This window comes from Moschus berezovskii, chromosome 9 (assembly GCF_049115385.1).
Source record: "Moschus berezovskii isolate FMDL1 chromosome 9, NW_MosBer_1.0, whole genome shotgun sequence".
NCBI classification, from domain to species: Eukaryota; Metazoa; Chordata; class Mammalia; order Artiodactyla; family Moschidae; genus Moschus; species Moschus berezovskii.
In genome coordinates, this window is record NC_142468.1 from 56,216,503 (window position 1) to 56,226,833 (window position 10,331).

The following is a 10,331-nucleotide window of genomic DNA, read 5'->3' on the forward strand; positions in this document are numbered from 1 at the left end:
ACAGTCCCCAAAGTTGTTCTCGTGCACTAGAGATGGAATGAAAAAAAACTCAACATGTGGCAGGATTTAAAAATAGGAAGTTTTCCATAAAACCCAGTTCCTCCTCAGTTAATCTCATAACAAAACCAACAACTGATACTATATTTATAAGTAAGTCTGAGTCCGTTAGGGAGATGATGTCACTTCCTCTTTTTCTGCGCTATGTTAGTATGTAGTTTATCTTGGCATGTTATCCCTACTTCAACTAAGGTTACTTCCCACTTTCTCTTATCACAGATAAATGACTCGGTTCTGCTAATATATATCCTCATACTAGTTCCTCCTGCAGTGACTTCCCCAGCTACTATTGCTCTTTTATTCTCCCTTATACCTTGTATTTTGGATGATATCTTATATTGTTCTATTCTATTAAAGCCTGACTCATTTGTTAGGTATACATACAACCATCTGATCAATTCACTGTCTTTTAGTGAAGTGGTTCCCTACCATTTAAATGTTGAAATAAATTTTATCATTGTTACGTTTCTTTTGTTTCTCCATTATAGTTGTGGTGGGCTTCCCAGGTGGTGCTAAATGTAAAGAACCCACCTGCCAATGCAGGAGACATAAGAGACGTGGGTTCGATCACTAGGTTGGGAAGATCCCCTGGAGAAGGAAATGGCAACCCACTCTAGTATTCTTACCTGGAGAGTCCCATGGCGAGAGAAGCCTAGTGGGCTACAGTCCATAGGGTCACAAAGAGTCAGACATGACTGAAATGACTTAGCATGCACACATAGTTGTGGTATCGTATTACTTTTATAAAGTTGTGGACTTACCTGGAGTGGTCCAGTGGTTAAGACTCTGTGCTTCCAACACAGGGAGTGAGGGCTCAATTCCTGGTCTGGGAATAAAGATCCCACATGCTGCATGGTGTAGCCAAAAAAAATAAAGTTATAAGTATAGGTAGGTTTTTATTATTTATGAGTTTTATCTCTGGATCCATTTTATTTGCTATAAAATCTAAAGATACCAACTGCCAAGGCCAGGTGAAGAATATACTTTAGCTGGAAACCCCTGAGTATCTTGGATCTTTGTCCTTTTTACAACCAGGCAAGACCTTTATTTGCTGTACCGTCATTAGACAGGAGTTAAGTATATGGCAGTGGAGGTGGTGGGGGAGCACTTCCTTCCTTCCTTCCTTCCTTCCTTCCCCTGCTTAGCAAGGTCCAGCTAGTTCCATGCTCCAGGAGGTGATGGGAGTCTACCATCAAAGGTTCAGACCTGGAGAGCAGTCATGATGCTGCTTTATAGCTAGGTCACCTGAGATCCAGAGCCCACGTTCTCCATCTCACCTGTATGTTGGTAATTTCTCAGACACTTTATTATTTACGCACTCACTCAGCCATACTTATCTTTGGGTAAACACGTAACCGGCTCAGTGGTAAAGGAGCTTCCTGCCAATGCAGTAGATGCAGGAGACTCGGGTTCAATCCCTGGGTCAACAAGATCCCCAGAGTAGGAAGGGGCAACCCACTCCAGTATTCTTGCTGGGGAAATTCAGTGGACAGAGGAGCTGGTGGACTGCAGTCCATGGGGTTTCAAAGAGTTAGATGTGACTGAGCGACTGAACATGTATGCACGCAGACACGTAGCAAGGCGTTCCAGCTGAATATAACTGGGATTCAGAGAATGGTGACTCAGTCAGGGTCTAACCTGGAAGACAGAAATGACACTGAGTACTTAAAATCATGGAGCTTTAAGGCAAGGAATACATTACACAGGAGTTGGGAAAACAAGAAGCCAATAGAAGGAAGTGTTTTAAGAGTAAGAAAGCCCAGGAGAGGCAAACGCACCCTGAGATCTCTTTGCTTGTGTTGGTAAGCATTAAATGAAGATCTGGGAGGAGGAGGAAGAGAGGAGATTAGAGGTAGAGATGGCAGTTTATCAACCCTCCAAATTAAGGATATCTGAGCCAGGGACTGGGAGGCTACTAGGATTTTCCATGACTCAGTACTACCTTCTCAGTAAACAGAGCTGTGATTCAGTCCTGGGTGATTATGTGTGACAGAAATTCCTCCAAGCTGGTCATATAGAGAACACTTTCTCTGGCTTCAGAGTTGATGCCCAGTGTCTTCTATTTTTATCTTCCTTAGATCATTTGAGTCAATTTCAAGGAAACGTAGGCAGCTGGCTATCCATTCTTTTACCTCTATCTTGCCCAGTATTATCCCAGATCTTGTGTGTGCAGGGCAAATTCTCCAACAACCATGTCCAAAGAGTTCAAATCTCTTCTAAACCCAAATTAACAGATTTTTAGAGCACTTTATCCTTTTATCATTTTTTCATTAAAATGCTATGCATAAGGAAAAGAAGGTGAGTCCTAAAGTGAGATATTTGCCATTAGTGTGATGGCAACCAAATGAACAGCTTTATTTTTTTTAATTTTTGAAAATTACAGCTGCAGTATGCTGGATCTCCCATCTTTGTTTCCAGCATGAGAACTCTTAGCTATGGCATAGGAGATTTAGGACCCTGACCAGGAATCAAACCTGGGCTCCTGCACTAGGAGTGTAGAGTCTTAGCCATTGGACCAACAGAGAAGTCCCCAGTGATCAGCTTTAAACCTTAGATTCCTAAGTGCTAAAATAGGAATATTAAAACTTAGCTTGCAAATAAGTTCTGGGAAGGAACTTCCACAATGTCAGGGATGTCAACAAATAGTGGGTGTTATTACCAAAATGAGCTGTGACAGTGCTTAATTTTTATTGAAAGATTTGTGGTAATAAATGAAAACAAATAAAGATGGTAAAGTCATCAATGATGATGGTAAAGTCATCTTAAAAGCAAGAGTCCTCGGACTTCCCTGGTGGTCCAATGGTGAAGACTCCATGCTTCCACTGCAAGGGGTCTAGGTTTGATCCTTGGTTGGGAAACAAAGATCCTGCATCGTCAAATCCAGTAGCTTTCAATTTTTTCTTATGACCCACCATAAGTAACACATTTATATAATAAATATATGAAACTAAGACATACATAGAACACTCCTACTCTTACTACGTGTGAAAGATGCTGAGGTTTTCTATTCTATGGTATCCTATTCCATTTACTAAAAAGAAAAATAAAATAAAAATTCTGGTCATGACTCAGAATGCTTCAAGTGAATGGAAAATTCTAACTCATTAGATTCTTTTATTTTTTTAATGTGTTTAGAAGGAAGTCTGCCTAATTCATTGACGTCAGAGGAAGTGAAGCAGCTATGGACAACTAAAAAGGCAGTTATTGCTCGCCAGGAGCTTAACATGAATGTAAATCCCAACCTTAGCTACACACTCACTTGGTTTTACCACCAGAATACAAGTTCTAAATCATGCTTTACAGCTGCTTGTCATGTAACATTTGGGCAACCTCGGAGGAGTCCCATTGACAGAGACTTGTCTCTGGCTGAGTCATTAAAAAATGGCATATGTCCCAACATCTCTATTTGCATCCATCAAGAGAGGGTTACTGATTTTTCTATTTTAAGCAGTGAAGGATGTGCCTTTGCATTCAAGGAGATTCTGTGCCCTCTAATTGCCAATAGATTTGGTGTGATAAGTATGCACTTAGTGAAGTCACATTATAAAATGAGTTGCTCAAATATTTAATCAGCTGTGCATAAAGCCCAGCCACATGGTTCCTTTGGTATAGCATTCTATCCACCATGGCAAGGAGTTGCTATGGGTTACAGTTCTCCTGTCAAACATGAAAAACCTGGATTTGGGAGATGAGTTCCAGCAATGGCTATCTCTTAGCTGAAGAAAGATTTGCAAGTAAGAAGCTTGGGCCAAGCATGCAAAAGTCTTGGATTTTTATCACACATATTCTTAATGGTTTCCTGGGAATCATCATTTTTTCCCCTCAGCCTCATTCACTCAAAGGGAAGAGCATATATTCTGCATGAAGCATGTGCTGAGACCTTTTATAAAGGTTAAAATAATTTGTCCAAGGATATTTAGTCAGCCAGGGAAAGATCTGAGACTCCAAATCTGGCCAGGCATTGTTGGGGAAAATGCAATATAAGAAAGAGCTTTTGAAGGAGCTTGAAGTCTAGCAGAAGAGAAAGATCCATAAACACATTGACATAGACCAAAAAAAGGGCTCTCATGATCAGAATGAGTCAAGTCACAAGGGAGATCAAATGGGTGAATGACTAATTCTGTCATGAGTTCTTTCTATCTATCTATATATATATGGGGATTCCTGGTGTCCCTGAAGCTTTGAGAAACAAGATTAATAAAAATAACAAGCCAAGCTCCCACCGAATATGAACTTTATTTTTTAATCCTAATATTTGAAATCCTAATATTTCTAAGCCCTGCCTTTTAAGAAGGGTTCTCCCAACTCAAACACTCTATATACTAAATGTTACTCAAAATAAATAGGTCACTGAGTTAAGATTTATGAACCCTTTTGGCTATAAAGAGGTTAGCTTGTCCTGCCCTTGGCTGGGCCCATTATTTATTCTTAAAAGTCTAGAATCTGGATGTCTTCCTCCACTTAAGAGAATCAAACTCAGTCTTTTGCTCATTCTCCTCGGTTCCCTTTTTGGTGTCTTCTTTCCTTTGGTAGTAACCATGACATCCATCAGTCTAACAAAGATGTTAGATAAAAATCTAGCATGTTAGATTGTAATATTTTCCCAAATATTACAAAGGAACAAAAAAGGCTAAATTTAGCCCAGCTGTCTTCCTTTCTCCAAAATAGTTCACACAGTCTTGCAATTACCAGGACACTTTTAATACTTTAACCTAAAACTTTCTTCAGTTCAGTTCAGTTCAGTCACTCAGTTGTGCCCGACTCTTTGTGACCCCATGAATCGCAGCATTCCAGGCCTCCTTGTCTGTCACCAGCTCCCGGAGTTCACCCAAACTCATGTCCATCAAGTCGGTGAGGCCATCCAGCCATCTCATCCTCTGTTGTCCCCTTCTCCTCCTGCCCCCAATCCCTCCCAGCGTCAGGGTCTTTTCCAATGAGTCAACTCTTCGCATGAGGTGGCCAAAGTATTGGAGTTTCAGCCTCAGAATCAGTCCTTCCAGTGAACACCCAGGACTGATCTCCTTTAGGATGGACTGGTTGGACCTCCTTGCAGTCCAAGGGACTCTCAAGAGTCTTCTCCAACACCACAGTTCAAAGCATCAATTCTTCGGCGCTCAGCTTTCTTCACAGTCCGACTCTCACATCCATACGTGACCACGGGAAAAGCCATAGCCTTGACTAGACGGACTTTTGTTGGCAAAGTAATGTCTCTGCTTTTTAATATCCTATCTAGGTTGGTCATAATTTTCCTTCCAAGGAGTAAGCATCTTTTAATTTCATGGCTGCAATCACCATCTGCAGTGATTTTGGAGCCCCAAAAAATAAAGTCAGCCACTGTTTCCACAGTTTCCCTATCTATTTCCCATGAAGTGATGGGACCAGATGTCATGATCTTAGTTTTCTGAATGTTGAGCTTTAAGCCAACTTTTGCACTCTCCTCTTTCACTTTCATCAAGAGGCTCTTTAGTTCCTCTTCACTTTCTGCCATAGGGTGGTGTCATCTGCATATGTGAGGTTATTGGTATTTCTCCCGGCAATCTTGATTCCAGCTTGTGCTTCTTCCAGCCCAGCGTTCCTCATGATGTACTCTGCATATATGTTAAATAAGCAGGGTGACAATATACAACCTTGATGCACTCCTTTTCCTATTTGGAACCGGTCTGATGTTTCATGTCCATGTTTCTTAGGAGGCAGCAAACATCTCGTTCCCAATAGTTTCAACAAAAGACTCACTGAATATCATAAATTCTGACTGAGACTCATGCCCATTCCAGAACAAAAGATGGTGGCCAGGAGGCTTTATATATGGGACAGGTGCTCCAAACTTGGAAAATTCCATGGACAGAGGGGCCTAGCAGGTTACAGTCCATGGGATCACAAAAGAGTTGGACACAACTTAGTGACTAAACAACAACAACCCATTTCACTGTGTATTTCACCAATCAGTTCAGTTCAGTTCAGTTCAGTCGCTCAGTCGTGTCCGACTCTCCGCGACCCCATGAATCACAGCACGCCAGGCCTCCCTGTCCATCACCAACTCCCGGAGTACACTCAAACTCATGTCCACAGAGTCGGTGATGCCATCCAGCCATCTCATTCTCCGTCGTCCCCTTCTCCTCCCGCCCCCAACCTTTCCCAGCATCAGAGTCTTTTCCAGTGAGTCAACTCGTCTCATGAGGTGGCCAAAGTATTGGAGTTTCAGCTTTAGCATCAGTCCCTCCAATGAACATCCAGGATTGATCTCCTTTAGAATGGACTGGTTGGATCTCCTTGCAGTATAAGGGACTCTCAAGAGTCTTCTCCAACACCACAGTTCAAAAGCATCGATTCTTCGGCAATCAGCTTTCTTCACAGTCCAACTCTCACATCCATACATGACCACGGGAAAAACCATTGCCTTGACTAGACGGACCTTGGTCGGCAAAGTAATGTCTCTGCTTTTTAATATACTATCAAGGTTGGTCATAACTTTCCTGCCAAGGAGCAAGCGTCTTTTAATTTCATGGCTGCAATCAGCATCTGCAGTGATTTTGGAGCCCAAAAAAACAAAGTCTGACACTGTTTCCATTGTTTTTCCATCTATTTCCCATGAAGTGATGGGACCAGATGCCATGATCTTTGTTTTCTGAATGTTGAGCTTCAAGCCAACCTTTTCACTCTCCTCTTTCACTTTCATCAAGAGGCTTTTGAGTTCCTCTTCACTTTCTGCCATAAGGGTAGTGTCATCTGCATATCTAAGGTTATTGATATTTCTCCCAGCAATCTTGATTCCAGCTTGTGCTTCTTCCAGCCCAGCGTTCCTCATGATGTACTCTGCATATAAGTTAAATAAGCAAGGTGACAATATACAACCTTGACGTACACCTTTTCCTATTTGGAACCAGTCTGTTGTTCCATGACCGGTTCTAACTGTTGCTTCCTGACCTGCATACAGGTTTCTCAAGAGGCAGGTCAGGTGGTCTGTGATTCCCATCTCTTTCAGAATGTTCCACAGTTTATTGTGATCCACCCAGTCAAAGGCTTTGGCATAGTCAATGAAGCAGAAATAGATGTTTTTCTGGAACTCTCTTGCTTTCTCCATGATCCAGCGGATGTTGGCAATTTGATCTCTGGTGCCTCTGCCTTTTCTAAAACCTGCTTATACGGGGGAATAAAAGACCAAAAATACTGTTACTAGAAACAGGGAGAATAGATGTTGGGCTACCGTAAAACCACTACCATGAAAATACTCAGAAATCGTAGAAGTCTTGGGAAGGGCACTGTATTTTTTAACAAAGCCTGGAATAGAAATTTGAACTAAGTCTTATAGAGATCTTAAGATGCAGGAAGACATCATCTAATATGTAGTTTGTGTTGGGGAAAAGAGTAAGATAAGAGGTAGATATAGGGACCTCCCTGGTGTTTCAGCAGCTAAGAGTCTGTGCTCCCAAAGCAGGGGGCCTGGGTTCGATCCTCAGTCAGGGAATTGAACTAGATCCCACATGCTGCACTGAGAGTTTGCATGTTGCAGCAAAGATCCTGAGTGCTGCAACTAAGACCCGGAGCAGCAAAATAAATAAATAACATTTAAGAAAAGAGGTAGTTCTACCACGAAGCTAGTGAAGCTTAAGCTTTCCATATTTGACAGCAACCCTCAAAACATTCTACGACACTACCATTAATGAATTACAACGCTGAAACAAACTTCTCCAAGCCATCAATAGTAAAATATTTAAATAATTCATACTAAAGGGAAAGACCTATTTTTCCTCTCTATAAAATTGATATTATTAAATTAATGTAATATAAAGAGGTGATCAAATTGTATACAGCCTAAAACTTGGGGAAAGTACTTTTGAGGTGTGTCAAAGTTTCACTCATAAGAGTTTCATGCTGTTTATCAGGATTTTGTTATGTCTGTGGTATTTGTCAAGTCTCTCTAGCTTGTACTTTGTCTTCTTTTCTCTATCAAAGTAAATATTCACATAGGTACTTATGTATTTGTAATTACTCTTCATTTTCTTAAAGAGATCACCAAAACTGTAGAAGCAACAGACCTCACAGAACCTCCTTTTATCCCTGGATTCATCCTTTTAGAAGGACCCAGAAAGTGGCCCAGAGCTTCCAGCTTACTTTCACTGTTAATTGCTCAGTTGTGTCTGACTCTTTGTGACCCCATGAACTGTAGTCCATCAGGCTCCTACTGGAGTGGGTAGCCATTTCCTTCTCCAGGGTATCTTCCCAACCCAGGGATCAAACTCAGGTCTCCCGCATTACACGTAGATTCTTTACCATCTGAGCCACCAGGGAAGTTCCTTTCCCAGCAATCTCTGACCAGAAATCCTTTCACCACAAACCTAAGGAGGAGAAGGTATCTGTGGCTCTGCATTCCCAGGTTAATTCTCAAGGTCACTCCTCTTCAGTTCAGTTCAGTCCAGTCGCTCAGTCATGTCCGACTCTTTGCAACCCCATGAATCACAGCACGCCAGGTCTCCCTGTCCATCACCAACTCCCGGAGTTCACTCAAACCCACCTCTATCGAGTTGGTGATGCCATCCAGCCATCTCATTCTCTGTCGTCCCCTTCTCCTCCCGCCCCCAATCCCTCCCAGCATCAGAGTCTTTTCCAGTGAGTCAACTCATCGCATGAGGTGGCCAAAGTATTGCAGTTTCAGCTTTAGCATCAGTCCTTCCAATGAACACCCAGGATTGATCTCCTCCAGAATGGACTGGTTGGATCTCCTTGCAGTATAAGGGACTCTCAAGAGTCTTCTCCAATACCATAGTTCAAAAGCATCAATTCTTCGGCGATCAGCTTTCTTCACAGTCCAACTCTCACATCCATACATGACCACGGGAAAAACCATAGCCTTGACTAGACGGACCTTTGTTGGGAAAATAATGTCTCTGCTTTTTAATATGCTATCTAGATTGGTCATAAATTTCCTTCCAAGGAGTAAGCGTCTTTTAATTTCATGGCTGCAATCAGCATCCGCAGTGATTTTGGAGCCCAGAAAAATAAAGTCAGCCACTGTTTCCACTGTTTCCCCATCTATTTCCCATGAAGTGATGGGACCAGATGCCATGATCTTCATTTTCTGAATGTTGAGCTTCAAGCCAACTTTTTCACTCTCCTCTTTCACTTTCATCAAGAGGCTTTTGAGTTCCTCTTCACTTTCTGCCATAAGGGTGGTGTCATCTGCATATCTGAGGTTATTGATATTTCTCCCAGCAATCTTGATTCCAGCATGTGCTTCTTCCAGCCCAGCGTTCCTCTTAGGCAAACCTTTTTTAATTTGCATTTTAAAAATGTATATATTTTTGGCCCTGTGGCATACAGCATCTTAGTTCCCCAATCAGGGATCAAACTTAACAACTGGACCACCAGGAAAGTCCCTGGACAAGCTTAATTGCCCTCCCTTTGAACCAACCAGCCTATGGGAAAGAGATATATTGGCTGGTTTAAGCCAATCACAGCCCATTCCTGGATTAGGGGTGGAGTCAATCCCACCCAAACCACACAAGTAAGAACAGAGACAGAGGGGTAATTTTCCAAAGAAACTGGGTGTCCTGCTACCAAGGAGGAGGAGATGCTGGACAGAAAGCAGTAGGTATCTCAAAGTTGAGACTTGCATTGGGTGTAATTTAAGAGGGCACCAAAAACTCAGCAAGTTAAATAATATTTTAATGCGCTTAAAAAAAAACAACGAACCAGAAAACTACAGCCTGCAGGCTGGCTGCTTAAAAAAAAAATGAAACGCTTCAGGAATTTGCACGTCATCCATGCAGGGATCAGGCTAGTCATCTCTGTATCATTCCAGTCTTACTATATGTGCTGCCAAAGTGAGCACCTGCCTGCATTTTTTGTTTTTTATTAGTAAATAACTTTCATAACAGTGTCTGGGTTACCTCCCTGGGGAGTTAGGCTCTGCCTCACCATTGCCTTAGAAATTTTTGATGTTCCAGAAGAAACTTTCTGGGTCTTAGGGCTTCTTGGAACTCAGGAATTGTGAGGTGTTCTTATCCTATGTGTGTGCGTGCTCAGTTCCTAAGTCATGTCTGACTGTGACCCCATGGACTGTAGCCCGCTAGGCTCCTCTGTCCATGGGATTTCCCAGGCCAGAATACTGGAGTGTGTTGCCATTTCCTTCTCCAAAGGATCTTCCCAACCCAGGGGATCGAATCTTCACCTCCTGCATTTGCAGATGGGTTCTTTACCACTGAGCCACCAGGGAAGCCCTTCTTATCCTTTACCTGTTCCTGTGTTAGTCGCTCAGTTGTGTCTGACTTTTTGTG

At 42.2% G+C, this 10,331-nt stretch overlaps 1 non-coding gene across 1 annotated transcript; it reads right to left on the bottom strand.

Annotated features, from left to right (window-relative positions):
* Nucleotides 1-9,781: 9,781 nt before the first annotated feature.
* Nucleotides 9,782-9,886, bottom strand: LOC129563683 (U6 spliceosomal RNA). Its single transcript, XR_008687420.1, has one exon. It is a non-coding gene; the product is annotated as a U6 spliceosomal RNA (small nuclear RNA).
* Between the last annotated feature and the right edge of the window lie 445 nt (nt 9,887-10,331).